Source organism: Euleptes europaea, chromosome 9, assembly GCF_029931775.1.
Source record: "Euleptes europaea isolate rEulEur1 chromosome 9, rEulEur1.hap1, whole genome shotgun sequence".
NCBI lineage: Eukaryota > Metazoa > Chordata > Lepidosauria > Squamata > Sphaerodactylidae > Euleptes > Euleptes europaea.
In genome coordinates this window covers 65,354,108-65,373,385 of record NC_079320.1, presented here as the reverse complement: position 1 = coordinate 65,373,385, position 19,278 = coordinate 65,354,108, and the positions used below count along the sequence as shown (strand labels likewise).

The following is a 19,278-nucleotide window of genomic DNA, read 5'->3' as shown; positions in this document are numbered from 1 at the left end:
CTGGTGATTTGTTTCTCTCTCTCTCTCAATGCAGCTTTCACTTCACTTTCTAAAACTGTAGGTTCTTCTTCAAAAGATTCTTCTTGGAAAGAATCTTTTATCCTTTCATCTTTTCTGTATAGTTCTTCAGTGTATTGTTCCCACCTGTTCTTTATTTTGTCCTGTTCAGTTAATGTATTTCCATGCTGATCTTTCAGCATGCCTAACCGTGCTTGAAATTTCCCTTTGATTTCTTGGATCTTGTGGAACAGATCTCTTGTTCTTCCTTTTTTGTTGTTCTCTTCTATTTCTTCACATTGGTTATTATAATAGGTCTCTTTGTCTCTATGTGTGAGTCGCTGGATTGTTGCACTTAGACTTTTGATTTCTATTTGATTCTATTCCTCAGACATCCATCGAGGTTTTTCTTTTCTTTTGGCTACAGGAATAGTCTTTGCACATTCTTCCTTGATAATATCTCTAGTTTCCACCCATAGTTCTTCAGGTTTACATTCACTTGAACTCAGTAATGCAAATCTGTTCCTTAGATGGTCTTTAAACTCTTCCGGAATATTGCTTAGATTGTATTTTGGTGCTATGAATGTTTTGGTGTTTTTCTTAAGCTTTATCTTGATTTTTGATATTAACAATTCAGGATCTGTACCGCAGTCGGCTCCTGGTCTTGTTTTGGCCCAGAGAATAGAGCTTCTCCATCTTCTGCTTCCAATTATATAATCTATTTGATTTCTATACTGGCCGTCTGGTGATGTCCATGTATACAATAATCTATTTGGTTGCCTGAAACATGTGTTTGCAATGAACAGATTGTTGTCTTCACAGAATTCTATGAAGCATTCTCCTGCTTCATTCCGTGCTCCTAGCCCAAATCTGCCAACAACATTTGATTCCGCTTTGTTTCCTACTTTTGAGTTCCAGTCACCTATGATTATCAGCATATCTTGTTTAGGTGTGTGATGAATTTCTTCCTGAACACTGGCATAAAAACTTCCAATTTCTTCCTCATCAGCATCTGTAGTTGGGGCATAAACTTGAATGATACTTATGTTGATAGGCTTTCCCTGAAGTCTGACTGATATTATTCGGTCAGGCTTTGCATTATAGCTCCTGACTGCCTTTGCTACATCTTGCCTCACTATTAAAGCAACTCAGTTTCTTCTCTTTTTGTCATTCCCTGAATAAAACACTTTGTAATTTTCTTTAATTTTAATTCACTTTAATTCACCTACTCCCAGGACTGAAATGTCCATGCGTTCCATTTCTTGTTTAACAATTTCAAGCTTACCTTGATTCATGCTTCTCACATTCCATGTTCCTATTATATGCATCGAACAGCTTTGGACTTTCCTTTTGCATCTATTCATGTCAACCACTGAATGTCCTTTCAGCTTTAGTCCAATCGCATCATTAAGAACAGCGCTACTCGTCCTCGTCCTCTGTTCTACCCCAGTAGCAGATTGAGTGCCATCCGACCTGGGGGGTCCCATCTTCCAGTACTATATCTTTTTTCATTTTGGATTGTCTCATCATAGGGTTTTCAAGGTAAAGGTTGGTCAGAAGTGGTTTACCAGTGCCTTCTTTTGCGCAGTACTAACCAGGGTTAGCCGTAGTGGCACTGCCATTGTCTACGAAAGATCCTCCGCCAGTGTCACCGTCCACTACTGCTGCTGCCCAGTAGCTTACCTTCAGGGATTCCTCTGCCCCCATCCCCATTGGAATTGCCTGTTCTCTTCTGCAGATGTAGCCATTGATCCCTTAAGGGGGTGGATGCATTTTCGTCTGGTGTCTCAGCTGTGACCATTCCGTCTTGAGTGACTCTGCTAGGAGTTTAGTCTCTTGATAGAGTCTAGACCCCTTACGGTATTGCTCTCAGCTTCCCTGACACACACAAACCTCCTCACCATGTTAAGGTGTGCATCCAGAAGGGGTGAAAGGGGCTTATTTCAGAGTAAAGATGCCTAGGACTGGGCTGCACAAAGTATGTATCCCATGTACGAAGAATGGTAGTATCCTACTGGATTGCATTTAGGATTGCAAACGTCCAGGAGGGGTCTGGAGAGCTCCCGGAATTATAACTGATTTCCAGATGACAAGGATGGAGGAAGTGCCTGTTTTGGAAGGTGAGCTGTATGGCAATATACCCTGCTGAGGTCCCTCCCTCCCAAACCTCATCCTCTGCAGACTCCACTCACAAAATTTCCAGGTGTTTCCCAACTTGGAGTTGGCAATTCTATTCCCCATATATGTTTACATTACTCGAGAGGAGTCAACTGATTATGATCCTGCCACTGTCATCCATTAAATTAGAAGGGTCATGTGGTCTATTAAATGGTCTGGAAATAGCCTAAGCTGTAACATAATTGAAGCCAACTGCAGGAGCAGGCTGAAAGGCAAAAATGGCTCTGGAAAACGTACAAATCTATGGCGAGACCACACTTGGAATACTGTGTGTACAGTTCTGGTCACCACACCTAAAAAAGGATATTGCAGAGCTTGAGGAGGTGCAGAAAAGAGCAACCAAAATGATCAGGGGACTAGAGTAAGTGCCCTATGAGGAGCGGCTAAAACACTTAGGGCTGTTTTGTTGGAAAGAAGCCAGTTAAGGGGAGACATGATAGAGGTCTATAAAATTATGCATGGTATGGAGAGAGTGGACAAGAAGAAGCTTTTCTCCCTCTCTCATAATACTAGAACGTGGGGTCATCTGATGAAGTTGGAGGGTGAGAGATTCAAAACAGATAAAAAGAAGTATTTCTTCACACAATGCACAAATTATGGAACTTCCTGCTCTAGGATGTGGTGATGGCTGCTTACTTGGAAGACTTTAAGAGGGGAGTGGACATCTTCATGGAGGAGAGGGGTATTCATGGCTACTAGTAAAAATGGCTTCTAGTCATGAAGAATACCTATTATCTCCAGGATTAGAAGAGCATGCCTGTTATATTAGGTGCTGTGGAACACAAGCAGGATGCTGCTGCAGTTGTAGGGTTGCCAGGTCCCTCTTCACCACTGGAGGGAGGTTTTGGAGGCAGAGCCTGAGGAGGGCGGGTTTTGAGGAGGAGAGGGACTTGTATGCCATAGAGTCCAATGGCCAAAGTGGCCATTTTCTCCAGGTGAACTGATCTCTATCGGCTGGAGATCAGTTGTAATAGCAGGAGATCTCCAGCTAGTACCTGGAGGTTAAGGAAGGAAAATAAAGACACCTCTGCACACGTATCAGAAAGATGAGGAAATTAGTACAGGAGTATAGCTGTTACCAAAGCCAAATATATTATAGCTGTATATTTCACAGTATGTGGCAACACAACCACCCTTAACACTTCTATATACTACAATAAGAGATGTACAATTTTACATAATGAAATGTCAAAACAAGTAACACATTAATTCCTCCAGCAGGTAAGTAATGAAGTACAGTTTGCAAGAAATGTTCTTATAGGATGCTCTATCCTTATAGCAGCAAGATGTGCATTGAAGGAGAGACACGAAGTATTCTCTTAAGATGCTCTTTGTTCACACAACAGCAAGTTATGCATAGAAGGAGAAAACGATCGTTTCAGGGCATAAAGCCCATTTCTTCATCAGTTCTTCCTTTTTTTTTTTTTAATGTGTTTACATTTCTATCCTCTTTTTTTTTTCTTTATATCTTTAAGGGGTACAGGAAAGGAAAAAGGGAAAGGGGGAACTGTTAACATTGTAAAAACAATACAGTATTGTAAAGTGATTTCTGAATGAAATAAAATTACAAAGTGACTTTGGTTTGAAGTTCTTGCATCAAATTATCTCTTGTATTTTAAAAATTCTTATTCTTATTTAACTGTTATTTAAGGTAAAAGTATACAACAAAGTATTATAATATTTTGGCATAGATTATTCATATTAGTTGCATTTCATATATGTATAAAAAGATGCCAATTTTTCCTGAAATTGTTCGGTAGATTCACTGAGTTTAGGATTTAGTTCATCAGTCATTTTAGCCATTACTGCATATTCCAGAAGTTTTTCTTTCCAATCATCAATTTTAGGTGTGTGGGTTTGTTTCCATGTTCTTGCTAGAATTGTTCTGGCAGCTGTTGTGGCATATTTAAAAACATCATGCAATTTTTGAGGTAAATTTAACGGTACTATACTGAGTAAGTAAAATTTTGGGTCGAATGTAAACTTCATTTCTAACATCAATTGTAGTTCACGATGAATTCTTTTCCAGTATGGTTGTAGCTTTGGACACATCCACCAAACATGAAAATAAGAACCGTCAGATTCTTGACATTTCCAACATGCGCCTTTTTTCCCTGGAGTTGTCATTTGGGAAAGCATATTAGGAGTCAGATACCATCTGTAGAAGGTCTTGTACCAATTTTCTTTTACTTCTTGGGAAACAGTGTATTTCAATTCGGAAGAGCAAAGTTTTTCCCATAAGTCCATATTAATCATTTCTCCGAGATTTTGCATCCATTTTATCATGTTTATTTTCACTTGTTCTTCTTCTGTGTCGTATTTCAAGAGAAGTTTATATATTTTTCCTAATATGTGTGAGTCATTTTTAGATATTAACTGCTCAAATTCAGTTGGTTCACGAAAAGGTTGTGGATATAAGCAGTCTTTTTGCAAATTGGATCTCAATTGTAAAAAAGTTAACCAATTCAACTTTTGAAATTTTTCTTGAAGTTTAATCATATCCTTGATTTCACCCGTAGACTCTACCATGTCGTTGTAGGTAAAATGAACACCCGGTTTTAGTTTAACATTATCATGGTAAGCTTCAGTTGGTGACATTATAGATGGTGGAGAAGGACTTATTCTCTTTTTATATCTTTTCCAGACTTTCAATAACACTGTTTTGACATCGCAGTCTTCTTGAACTTTTTCTTTTTGGATTTTTGATTTAGGGTCCCACAAAACTTTGTGAAAACCCTGTCCCAAGTCCGCCCGTTCTAAAATAACATGTCGACTTTTTGGTTGTTTTACCCATTCGGTTATCCAAGATAGGCAGGCTGCGTGGTAGTATAGTTTAATATTGGGCATTGCCAGCCCTCCTCTTTTCTTTTCGTCTTGTAGGACTTTAAATCTTACTCTCGGTTTTTTTCCGTTCCAGACAAATCGATTGATTTGTTTTTGCCAATTTTCTAATGTCCTTTCGGGGATGTCAATCGGCAAAAATTGAAATAAGAAATTTAATCTAGGAAGAACGTTCATCTTTATCGTTGAAATCCTTCCTAACCATGAAATGTTCATCTTTGACCATCGATTCAAATCTTTTTCTATTTCTCCCCATATTTTCAAGTAGTTTGACCTTAAAAGCGTATTATTTTGTGAGGATATGTTGACACCCAAATATTTCACTGATTCTTTGGTAATTCGGCATCCTGTAATGTCTTCTATGAGCTTATCTTCATCTGCTGTTAAATTAAAAGTCAGTATTTTCGTCTTTGTTTTGTTAAGTTTGTACCCAGAGTATTCTTGAAATGATCCTTTATTTTTATGAGTCGAAGCATTTTAAAGAGGTCCACGCGAGTTTGAAAGGAGGAGTAATTAGGTGTCGGCACAAAATTCAATCCATAGCTCAGGACTCTTTCCTCATTGGAAGTCAAGGTCCTGGAAGATAAATTGACAACTAAGTGTTCTTTTTCTTGTAAGGGCGCTTCTCGAAAAAACGGGTTTGGCCGTCTCGAGACCGCAGCCCATAACTGGAGCCAGAACTCGTCATTGAATCACTATTTGAGTCAGCTTCACTAAATTGATTGTCTGGTCTATAAGTCTTTTGTCTATTCGGTCTATGCCCTCCATTTCTTCTACCACCCCTATTTTCATCTGAGTAGTACCATTGGTACACCCTCTTATTAGCGTAATCCTCTTTGTCTCTCCTAAATTTCTTAGCTTTAAACTCCTTAATCTCATCAGCAAATTTTGTAATTTCCAATTCTAATTTTTCCATTTGTTTTTTATAATTCACAGGAGTAGTATCCTTCTCTATGGTAGTCCTCATTTTTTTGTGTGTCAACCTTAATGTTAGCTGCTTCCTTTTTAGCCTGTTCTATAATAAGCAGCATTAAATCAATCGAACACCGATTCAATATAGCAATCCATTTATCCTTAAAATCCATATTGCCTCTGAACAGTGTAGGAGGTTGGCAACCCTATGCAGTTGTCCTGTTTGTGGGGCTTCCTAGAGGCACCAGGTTGGCCACTGTGTGAACAGACCACTGGACTTGATTGACCTTGCATGGCCTTTCTTATGTTCTTATGACTCAGTCTCTGGCCCGGCCCCACACAGGGACAGGGCTGCTGGCTTACCGTGGTGACTCCTGCCCCCCTCACTCAGGGTGAGGCCCACTTCTTGTTTGGAGCTGGGGTGGTCATGGTGGGAGAGGAGGGAGGCCATCAAACCAACCCTCTGGCCAACCTGGATAGGAGACCCCATGCAAGTTGCTCTGAGCTTTTAAAGAACGGGTTGGATATAAACAACAGTAATACTGATAACATATTATCAATCTTCCAAATTTTGGAATTAATTGTACATGCTCAGTTTGAACCGAAATACTTTCTTTTGGGAGAAATAACTGAGTGGGGAGGCAGAGTAAGAAAATCCAACAGGATAGCCAAGAAATGCAGAGATCTTTCTGACAGACCAAAGCAAAGCAACTAATTCCTTGTCTAACCCTTATCAGATGGCTGGGCTCTGCTGGCGTAAATCACTGAGCAGGAACGGATGACAGAGGTCAGCAGCCACAGAGATGCTGATCTAGCCTTAAGTGTAAGAGATTCCATAGTATGTTTCTCGGTCCATCTGAAACAGTCAGGATTTTTTTTTTTTAAGTTAAATGCATATCCCACCATTGCAATCCACATGCCTTTGAGCACACCATTTCCCCACTCCCTTTATGGCAGCCTTTATAATGGCTGAAAACTGTTAACTTATTTCTGATTTAGTGGCCAACTGACTGAACACTAAACCAGGAACTGTTGGGTTCAACACATCTCTACCATGAACTTAGTAGACAGGCAAGTCATTTCCTTCCAAACTCAGCCTCACATCTTCAGTGCTGAGATAACAATATTGACCTTACTTATGAATCCTTTAGTAAAGATCAGTGAAATTATTTTTATAAAGATCATTATATGTAAAACTGTAAAAGCACTGTGCAAAGGCTACATAAGATTAGAAGATACATTTGCTTCCCTGTGGGCCAGACACAGTATCATAAACACGCTAATGCAGAAAAGAAACATTAATAAGAACATAAGAAATGCCATGCTAGAGCAGACCAAGGCCCATCAAGTCCAGCAGTCTGTTCACAAAGTAGGGTTGCCAGGTCCCTCATCGCTATTGGTGGGAGATTTTTGGGGTGGAGCCTGAAGAGGGTGAGGTTTGGGAGGGGAGGGACTTCAATGCCATAGAGTCCAATTGCCAAAGTGGCCATTTTCTCCAGGTGAACTGATCTTTATCAGCTGGAGATAGGGTTGCCAGGTCCCTATTTGCCACCAGTGGGAGGTTTTTGGGGGTGGAGCCTGAGGAGGGTGGAGTTTGGGGAGGGAGGGACTTCAATGCCCATAGAGTCCAATTGCCAAAGGGGCCATTTTCTCCAGGTGAATTGATCTCTATCAGCTGGAGATCAGTTGTAATAGCAGGAGATCTGCTATTACCTGGAGGTTGGCAACCCTATCACAAAGTGGCCAGCCAAATGCCTCTAGGAAGCCCACAAACAAGACAACTGCAGCAGAAGCATCCTGCCCTTGTTCCAAAGCACCTAATATAATAGACGTGCTCCTCTGATCCTGAAGATAACAGGTATGCATCATGAGTAGTATCCATTTTTACCAGTAGCCATGAATAGCCCTCTCTTCCATGAACTTGTCCACTCCCCTCTTAAAGCTTTCCAAGTTGGCAGCCATCATCACATCCTGGGGCAGGGAGTTCCACAATTTAACTATGCATTGTGTAAAGAAATTTTCATTTGGTTTGAACCTCTCACCCTCCAGCTTCAGCAGATGACCCCCGCGTTCCAGTATTATGAGAGAGGGGAAAAAGCTTCTCCTTGTCCACTCTCTCCATACTATGCATAATTTTATAGACTTCTATATTCCTCCCTCCTCTTTCCTGCTGCAGCCTGCTGTTCTTGAAATACAGCTGCTTGGGGGGCTCGGTGGACTCTTGAGAGCAGCATGAGTGCCTGCAGGGGGAAGAGGGGTTTGGTGGAAATCTAATCTGAGGAGAAGTGCTGCTTAGGTTAGTGGAATGAACCTGAGGGTCCAGTCTGCCACTGGTACTAAGAAGGAATGGAAGATGGCCCATAGAGCAGCAGCTAGATTTGGGACCAGCGATTCGTATGACCAAATTAGTGCGGTGAGGATGTGGATCTGCACCTCCTTGCAAATGCTGAGCAAGTGACTGGTTCAGCTGGTGTTTTGGTCCAGCGTTGTTGTTACGTTTCCTTTTCCTTCATGGAGGCAAGAATAGAAGGAAAAACAGCTAGAGGATGTACAGAACACTCCAGGTGATACTACCACCTGGGTTTCCCTAACACAACAGAAAACAAAAGCAATCTCCATTTGTGGTATATACAAAGGAACGACTGAAGGGATTCCTTGTTTAGACAATTTAGCAGGACAAATGTACCACATGTTATGCAACTATTCTGGAGTAGAAGGTATTTTGCAGCCAAAGGCAGCTATATTTATATAGATTTTCCAAATATTTTATCCCATGGATATTCTGTTTCTGCTAGACTCCATAACACTTCTATACTCCCTTGCTTTGTCTACCACTACTTTTTAGAAAACTTTTTTTTACTGTAGTAGATACCAATTACAGACTCCGTTAAAGTGGCTGAAACATCTCGTGTTAGGGGAGGGGCTGGGGCTCAGTGGTAGATCATCTGCATGGCATGCAGAAGATCCCAGGTTTAATCTCTCAGTATTTCCAGTGGAAAAGGCCAGATAGCAGATGATACTACACTTGATCTTAGCCAACAGGCCAAGAAGTGATAGATAGTAGATGATGTGAAAGACGTCTACCTGAGACTCTGGAGAGCTGCTGCTAGTCTGAGTAGACAATATTGACCTTAGGTTTGCCAACCGCCAGGTAGTAGCTGGAGATCTCCTGCTATTACAACCAATCTCCAGCCGATAGAGATCAGTTCACCTGGAGAAAATGGCCGCATTGACCACTGGACTCTACGGCATTGAAGTCCCTCCCCTCCCCAAACCCCGCCCTCCTCAGGCTCTGCCCCCAAACCTCCCGCCAATGGCAAAGAGGGACCAGGCAACCCTAATCAACCTTGATGGACCTTAATAGTCTGATTCAATATAAGGCAGCTTCATGTGTTCCTGTCCAACTTAGTCTGATGTTATGATAAATAAATTACACAGGAAATAACAAAATAATATTTTCCCAAAGCAGAAAAACTACTACTATTGTGCCCGGCTTGGACATGCACAAAAACAAAATAGTAGTATAATCAATTTTTAAAAAAATATTAAATTATTTTTTACTTTCTGTTTTATAATTTCTAACTTCCTGCAACTAATATAAAACAGAAATTAACCAAACACATACATAGCTGAAATATTTTGACTTGCTGCAAAGGCACAAACTTTTCCTGATTGTCACTATCTCTGTTGGCCAATGAAAATTCTACTTTGGTCACCCTCCAAAGTAATGTGCAAATACTTATATCTTAATTCTTATTATATTGGAGACTGCAGCAGGTAATACAATTGTGCTTCCACAACCACATCAACACAAATGCAGCGTCTCAGATAACATGGGGACTATTTTGATTATTCACATTAATATAAGCTACTTGTACAATTTACAAGCATCTTTGATGTGCAATGTAGTGTAATATCAAAGAAGCTCCCTGCTTTATTTATTATCAGGCCAATATATGCTACGTACAGCAAAAGTAATGGCACATCAATGCATTTTGTTTCACTGTGTTCTGCTGCATCTCAAAATGTGCTCTTCTATTTAGGGAAAGGGAAGGCAGGAAGTTGCATCTCTTTAATTAGATTTAAACACTGGTAAGAAGGATAAGTAACAGAATCCCAGGAAATGAAACGATCATGCTATTTTTAGCTGTACTGGAGTGTACTTGGGCAAGAAAACCCTTTTCTGTTAAGAAAACAGGACAAAGGTAAGAGAGTCATGGGAATGGGTGGACAAAACAACAGACAGCATTCAAACCCAACACAGATGTAGGAAAGATTTTCCAGATGTAAAGCTCTTCTTTGTGATCCAGGGAGCTAGTTCGACTTTCTTAAACTGTAACATTTAACTGAACAATAAAAGCAACCCTTTCGACCTTTAATCTACCCTGCTGAGGTTTTATATCTCTGCTTCTTTCATGAAAACAAGTCTGCACCTCCTTCCCACGATTTCTCTTGCATGGAATTTATTGCCAGATTAGAAATACTATTGCAGTGCTATGAAACACTCCCCCAATCTCATGTTGCAGTTTTTTTCAAACACACGGCTCAATATTCTGTACATTGTCGAAGGCTTTCACGATCAGAGCTCATTGGTTCTTGTAGGTTATCCGGGCTGTGTAACCGTGGTCTTGGTATTTTCTTTCCTGACGTTTCGCCAGCAGCTGTGGCAGGCATCTTCAGAGGAGTAACACTGTACATTGAGTAATTCTGTACATTGTTTTTGCCAAAAACAACTTAATGCTGAAATCATAGTTTATTATTTCTTTACTAGCTGTACCCGGCCACGCGTTGCTGTGGCCCAGTCTGGTTAAATGGAAAAGAAAGAAAAGAGAAAGCGCACGTTTCTAGTATGTGTAATTTCACAATGCTTGAGGGTAGACAATATTTTTTGTTGTTCCATTGTCTGTGCAGATATAGAGATTGTGTGGTTTGCCGACTCTAGAACACACAACATATAATTGTCCATGTGAGAAGGAATCCGTGTCTAGATCTGAACCGCACAATTCTAAAGATTGGCCCTGAGCTTTGTTGATGGTGATTGCAAACACCAATTGAATTGGGAATTGCAATCTCTTAAATTGAAATGGCATATCCGTTGGAATCATAGGAACGCGAGGAATGAGGACATCTTCACCTTTGAAAGGTCCTGTCGAGATTGTTGCTTCTACGACATTGCTCATGAATTTTTTTACTGCAAGCCGCGTGCCATTGCAAAGTTTTGGCTGGTTGATATTTTGCAACATGATAATTGGCACGCCGATTTTCAATTGCAGTACGTGCGGTGGCATCCCTGGTAGATCGAGTGAATTTAAAAATTCTGTTGGATAATTAAGCGCTTCATCTGCTTCCACAACAGTGTCGATGGACTTGTATGTGACTGCCTCGCTTTGAATGTGAGTCTGAATAATATTCAGTTAAGTTCGTAGACGTCTTTGTTCTTGCCCGCAATAATAGCTCGTTCACTCAGCCAATCGTGATTCTTATAATTGGTTTGAATATTGGGAAATACTTTTTCAACCAATTCTTCTTTTGACGTCACTAAATTGCAGAAGTTATGAGGCAATGAAATTCGTCCTGAGGTCAGATCAACCGGTACCTTTCCATTCCCAGTTTCCAGCAATTGATGTGAGAATATCTCAGCTGATAGATCGTTTTGCAGCTGGACACGCATATTTGTAGTTAATTTTAACGTCTTTACATGTCGCCACAAAGTAGAGTATTTCAGGCAAGCATTTATTTCGTCTGCTGGTGTCGATCGAGGAATTACAGGTAATGTTTGCCTGAAATCTCCTGCAAGCAATATTAATGCGTTCCCAAATGGTCTGATGTTTCCACGCAAATCTTGCAATGATCGATCAAGAGCCTCGAGAGATTTCTTGTGCGCCATTGTGCACTCATCCCAAACAATAAGTTTGCATTTCTGCAGTACTTTTCCCATGCCGATGCTTTGGAAATGTTGCACGTGGGAGTTTCAATGAATTGCATATTCAATGGCAATCTCAAAGCGGAATGAGCAGTTCTTCCACCTGGTAGCAATGTCACAGCTATTCCGGACGACGCAAGAGCTAAGGCTATGTCATTTTGGGATCGAACTGCTGCCAGAATCAGTCTAATTAGGAACGTTTTACCAGTTCCTCCTGGTGCATCTAAGCAGATAGCGTGTGTTGCTTTAACGTCCAACAGATGGTGCTGTTTTTCCCCAAAAGCATGTTTTTACCTGTCACAGGTGTGACATCTATATAATAGTCGGTATATAAAAACACACGCGTATTCGAATGCAACGTTGTGTCAAAATTTCAAAGCATTATATATATATATATATATATATATATATATATATATATATATATATATATATATATATATATATATATATATATATATATATGATAGAAGAAGATAGATAGATAGATTTAGGACATCTATTTATTTACTTCATTTATACCCTGCTTTTCTCCCCAATGGGGACGCAAAGCAGCTTATATCATTCTCCAGTATGTATATGTGTGTGTGTAAAGTGCAGTCAAGTCGCAGCCAACTCATGGCAACCCCTTATGGGGTTTTCAAGGCAAGAGACTAACAGAGGTGGTTTGCCAGTGCCTTCCTCTGTATAGCAACCCTGGACTTCCTTGGTGGTCTCCCATCCAAATACTAACCAGGGCTGATCCTGCTTAGCTTCTGAGATCTGACGAGATCAGGCTAGCCTGGGCCATCCAGGTCAGGGCCCTACCGATAAATAATTTGCAGTTGGGTTTTGATAAAGGGCTTCTGGTCAAGTTTTCTTCCCCCCCCAAACATATTTTGACCTACTGTTATGTGACCTGTCAGCTGAAAAGGCCCTGATCCAAGTCAAGAGTTGCCCTCTTTGCCACCAGTGAGATATTTTGGGGGTGGAGCCTGAGGAGGGTGGGGTTTGGAGAGGGGAGGGACTTCAATGGCATAGAGTCCAATGGCCAAAGCGGCCATTTTCTCCAGGTGAACTTATCGGCTGGAGATCAGTTGTAATAGCGGGAGATCTCCAGCTAGTACCTGGAGGTTGGCAATCCTATCCAAGTCTCACCTCAACCATGAGCTCACCAGCCACCCCCACTCCCCCCAGCTATATAATATGAGAATAACAACAGCTCTTCGCATTACAGGGCTGTTGTATGGTTTTCTAAGAAAATGTACACAAAGCACTTAGGAAAAGCTGGATCAACATTAAATAATAGTATTCGGATACATTTGGCTTGATTTCATAAGAAATCCAGACAATTTTCCTGTTTTCGAGTCATTCCTATTTTGAAATCATTGTAATATTGTCAAGTTTATCAATTGCTCATGTAACAGATGGACAACTGATGTCCTTTATAAATGAATAAACTTACTGAGACCACAAAATGCTGCATCAGGAAATAGGGATGCCAGCCTCCAGGTGAGACCTGGAGATCCCCCGGAATGACAGTTTATTTCCAGACTACAGAGATCAGTTCCCCTAGAGCAGTGATTCCCAACCTTTTTTTGACCAGGGACCACTAGGACTTTTTTGTTCGGTGCAGGGACCCCAAGGTTCAAAATAAAAATTCCAAGAATTTGAAAATAAACTTTAATCATAACTGTTAGTTAAACATTAAACTTAGAATAATATTTGAATATATATTTTTATAATAGAGAAGTTTTAATTAAAATATTAATTTATTATGGGTTTATAACTTTGTTTCGCGGACCTTAATTTAGTTCTCGTGGACCCCTGGGGGTCCACTGACCCCTGGTTGGGAACCAGTGCCCTAGAGAAAATGGATGTTTTGGAGGGTGGACTGTATGGCATTGTACCCCACTGAGGTCCCTGTCCTCCCCAGGCTCCATCTCCAAATCTCCAGGAGTTTCCCATCCTGGATCTGGCAACCCTAGCCCCCATCCCCCACTGACATTATTCAGCATACGTATCAATTACTTAGTTTAACCTCCAGGTACTAGCTGGAGATCCCCTGCTATTACAACTGATCTCCAGCCGATAGAGATCAGTTCACCTGGAGACAATGGCGGCTTTGGTAATTGGACTCTATGGCATTGAAGTCCCTCCCCTTCCTAAACCCTGCCCTCCTCAGGCTCCACCCCAAAAACCTCCTGCCAGTGGTGAAGAGGGACCTGGCAACCCTATGGCTAGGGAGGACCTGGCAACCCTATCAGACAAAAGTAAGCACAACCTGGTATGAGAAAGCTAGTTTTCTTGGATTTGGGTGGGGACTCCAGTGTGGTGCGGTGGTTAGAATGGCAGATTAGGATCTGGGAAATCCAGATTCAAATCTCCAATCTGCCACATAGGTTGATTGGTTACCTTGGGCCAGTCATTCTCTCTTAGCCTTAAAGAGTTGTTTTGAGGATAAAACGAAGGCGGGGAGAATGCCTTCACTGGGGACAAAAGCGGTATATAAATAACTAAATAAACCAGTTAAACAAATAGTAGTCTGTTGTCTGATTCCTGCTCTGCTGAGTCTCATTGTGTAGACATCTGGACTTCATTAGAATCCAGGATTATTTGCTTCCCATTCATTGCCAACATGATTGACATGCCGTTTTTGGAGGAATGATTCGCCTTTCTGGTGCTCCAGTCTCAGTTGACAAAAGCATACTTTTGACATGCCCCAACTGCTTTTGATTCCCAGTGAGGAGATTCTACTGACATTTTACTACTCAGAGGGGGGGAAATGCTGAGTAAGTGGAGGTAATTTTGCCAAACATATACTTCAGAGAAAATCTCATACCCGCAAACATTCACTCACTAAGCTCAGGCACTGTAAAATGAGCACACGCCCATGGAGTTGAGAAATGCTGAAGGAATGAGATGTGAGAGATCTGCCCTTTGGGGGGGTTTCAGAGCAAGTCACATCCTAGGAATATTTCCTTCCAGATTCACACTGAGTGGAAAGTGTCGAAGACAAGAACGTGTGTGTATACGTTGACTCTTCCAGTACCTTTCTTTTGGCTTACTCTCAGCCTTCCATTGGACAGTCCCTGGCCATAGAATGCTTTTTTCTTTAGTACATTTCCTGCCACTAACGTAAGCATTGGTAAACTCTGGGGGAAATTATCAGGTGCTTAACAGTGCCATCCAAAGGAGAGTTATACCTTTCTTTGTCCACTAAACTCAATAGGCTTAGAGGGGTGTAACTCTATTTAGGATGGCAATGTAAATAAGTGCATTATCAAATACGTTTGCTCCATTTTTGTCTGTACTGGAGTGCATGTTATATTTCCAAGAAATAACTAGCCAGTAGGGGAAGAAACTTGGCAGTTAAATCTTCCTGGATTCTGGGCCCCAGGCAGTCAGGGATTTCACCTTCTTCCCTGTGATTATTGTTTTAGTGTCGGGTAACAAAAAGGGGCAGATGCTCCTTCCAAGCAAACAGGGAGGAGGAAAGCATTCGGAACACAAATGATGTCCTACAGAATCATCTGGGTTTGATGGAGAAGTATAGCTAACAATACTCCCAAGTCAGCATTGACCACCAGGTGCAATTCACAGTAATGAATGAATACAGTGTACCAGCTGCTTATGCTCTATGTATAGCGTTGAAGCAGAAACCTTGAAGACAAGAAGAAGAGGAAGAAGAGGAGGAGGAAGAAGAGTTATTTTTTATATGCCTGCTTTCTTTGCCACTTAAGGAAGAATCAAACCGGCTTACAATCATCTTCCCTTCCCCTCCCCACAACAGACACCCTGTGAGGTTAGGTGGGGCTGAGAGAGCTGTGACTAGCCCAAGGTCACCAAGCTGGCTTCATATGTAGGAGTGGGGAATCAAACCCGGTTCTACAGATTACAGTTCACTGCTCCAAACCACCACTCTTAACCACTATACCACACGGTGTGCATATCAAAGACTGCTCCCCTAGTAGCAATTACGGCATGTCTCATATGGCACAGTTTTTTGAAGCTGCTGTAAGAATTTATGGCACTTATGAAGATGCTCCAGCTATAAACTGTAATGTTGGCCTTTTCCCTTCAACTTGATTTTCCAATGTGAAACAGTTCTAGTCAACTGATTACACCTCTCTCTTTAAGTCAAATCTTTGCTTCATTTTCCATTAAAGTCCTTTGAAAGTATGTTTCTAGTCTATGTGATGCACAGAGATGTGAAAACATGATGGCAACTTGCACTAAAATTTCTGGAAGTACATAAAATCATGGAAATACATTGTATGACTTAACAAATAAAATTTATTTATTTATTTGTACTACATAATACTAATAATAATACCGTATGTATAGACATAAGCACCCTCCCTAGGCTAGCCCAAATAATCTCATCAGATCTTGGAAGTAAGCAGGGTTGGTCCTGCTTAGTACCTGGATGGGAGACCATCAAGGAATAACAGGGTCGCTACACAGAAGAAGGCAGTGGCAAACCACCTCTGAACATTTCTTTGCCTTGAAAACCGTACAAGGTCGCCATAAGTCAGCTGTGGCTTCACAGCACTTTCTACCACCATAGACATAAGTAATAATTTAGTGGCACATCTATGGATCACTGCCAAGTTCTAGCATGGACACGACCTCCAGCATGAGAGCCAGCGTGGTGTAGTGATTAAGAGCAGTGGTTTGGAGTGGTGGACTCTGATCTGGAGAACCGGGTTTGATTCCCCACTCCTCCACATGAGTGGCGGAGGCTAATCTGGTGAACTGGATTTGTTTCCCCACTCCTACACACAGAACCAGCTGGGTGACCTTGGGCAAATTACAGCTCTGTTAGTGCTCTCTCATCCCCACCTACCTCACAGGGTGTCTGTTGTGGGGAGGGGAAGGGAAGGTGATTGTAAGTCGGATTGAGTCTCCCTTAAGTGGGAGAGAAAGTCAGCATATAAAAAACAACTCTTCTCCTCCTCCTCCTCCTCCTCCTCCTCCTCCTCCTCCCCCACTTAATGGGATAAACATGACAGAAGACCAGAATGACTTGGGCTCTTGAGAAGGCATAATGTTGGTTAATTCACAAAGGTTTATTGCAAAACCCCTTCACAACATTTACCTGCCCTCTTGACCTCCGACTTCCACAGAAGCATAAATGACACATCTCATAAGGGAAAACTTTACAGTACTAAATAGAGATGGGAGAAGCTGCATGTACACATGTACACATGCGTGGAGGCATCAGTATTGTTAAGGTACTTCCACAACTGAGAAAAGTCTAAAATTTACTACCCTCTGATTACCTAAAATATCTACAAATGGGACACTTCCCCACATCTCACTTGGAACTTACTGTTGCAAGACAGCACGTGCCCCTCATAGTAATGGGCAGCAGAGATCAGAGCTCCAGGGTACATGCAGGGAATTGTCCACATACCTGGGCTTGCCTGCAAAATACATAGCATATGCTGAACCTAACATACCAAAGTACGCATTCTGGCATATGTAGATCTAAGTGTATAGACTGACACATTCAAGTAACTTGTTTGGGCAAATATCCAAATAAGGCAGACTGTACTGTTGTGTATTCATGCTTTATTTTTAGCCACTTAAGCAAATAAGCACCATTTTTAGAAATATGAAATTCTTTCGCACATCAGTCAGCGGTATGAAAGAAAGAAATACCACTATCACTGGGGAATCCTGCCTCTGTGCATGCATCTTGCCGATGTGTTAGTTTGCAGTTGATGCAAGACGTGAAAGGAACCACCTTTACTCCAAAAGGCAAACAGAATGCCTGCAGGTCTGTACATAATCCGAAGAAAGCCTTTCTAAGAGGAGGGCAAATAAGCATGACTTTTCATCACACATCAAAGGCAGCCCTTTCTCAAGGATTTGAAAACAGATTTGTCATTTGGCAAAGAGACACTGGAAGGCATGCATGCAGGCGCATAGAGAGAACACGGCAAAGCATCTTCTAGGAACTCTGGATTAGTTATTTCACACATTCACAGGCCATTCTTCTTCCAAAGAGTTCAGAGTAGCATACTTTGGTTTATTTCATTTTTATCTCCCCACAAACAGAGTCAATTAATCTTGGAGACAGTGATTTGTCCGAAGCTGCCTTATAAGCAACACAACTGAGCAGGAATGTCATCTAAGGTCTATCAGATCCAAGACCCTCCCACCCCGGGGCATGGATGCTGCTACTGAGGCTGCTCCCATGCTGATACAGGTAGGTGCAAGGACTTTCTGATGCCCTGTTTACATGCATTGTCTGCCCCCTTGGATGCTTATGTACCCAAGCATCAAGCAACTGGATATTGGGGTGGGAACAACTGTGAACTGGCACACACATTGCGAATGTTGGCTCAAGTACATTCACTAAGATTGCCACCTCCAGGTACTAGCTGGAGATCTCCTGCTATTACAACTGATCTCCAGCCGATAGAGATCAGTTCGCCTGGAGAAAATGGCCGCTTTGGCTACTGGACTCTATGGCATTGAAGTCCCTCCCCAAACCGTGCCCTCCTCAGGCTCCACCCCAAAAACCTCCTGCCAGTGAAGAGGGTCCTGGCAACTTTAATACTCACCCAAGCACTGTACAAACACAACTCCCAGGTACACTAGAAGCCATTAAGAGCAAGCCAAAGCAGAACCCCAATCCATAGGGCTTACTTCCCAGGATAGTAGCTTTAGGATTGTACTGTAAAGATAGCCCATTCAGTTTCTCTTTCCACCTTCATGGTGGAAAAGGACACAGAACCACCTGCTGCAGTGGCAGCATCCCCCTTCAGCTGTAGAGCTTTTCAGTGGCCACTGTTGCCAGTATTCTTTGGTCTCTCTATGAATCCTGTCCATGAAGGGAGTGCACCAAAGGCCAGTGAGCTAAGGGAGGGGAGAGCAAAACAACACATGGAGAACTTTATTCCAGTCCCTTCACTAGAACACCCACCCTGAACTACAGTAGACCTGCCCTTGTTGATACGTAACACCATGACTAGGGTTGCCAGTAGGGCTGTTGAATTAAAAAAAATTCGGTATAGTTCAGATTCGGCCGAATTCGGCCCGTTTAGATTCAGGATATGCCGAAGTCCGAACTCCCCCACTTCGGATCCGTTCAATTCGGCGGGAATTCAAAGTTCGGGAAAAAAATTCGGCCGAATAAAGCCATTAAAAACACAATCACGCCTTTCCGCGGCTCTGGGGGGGGGCGTTTTGGGGTTAGAGGTCCCAAACTTTCAGCAGAGCTTCAAAGGACGTTTATTGAAAGACTCCCCAAGTTTTGTAAAGATTGGGTCAGGGGGGGCTGAGATATGGGCCCTGAAAGGGGTCCCCCCCACCCTTAATGTGCATCTCTCAGCAGAGCTTGCCGCCCACGCACAAAGCTCCCAGCCCCGACAACAGCTGACAAGTTTGCAAAGCAACTGCAAAGCAACACAACCTTGTAAAACAACACCTTTGCA

The 19,278-nt window shown here is 41.9% G+C and overlaps 1 protein-coding gene and 1 pseudogene across 1 annotated transcript in view; both read right to left on the bottom strand.

Moving 5' to 3' along the window:
• The window catches only part of DLC1 (DLC1 Rho GTPase activating protein), a 295,408-nt gene that overhangs the window by 185,617 nt on the left and 90,513 nt on the right, over window positions 1-19,278 (bottom strand). The window lies entirely within an intron of this gene.
• LOC130483136 (U2 spliceosomal RNA) lies at window positions 8,887-8,983 on the bottom strand (annotated as a pseudogene).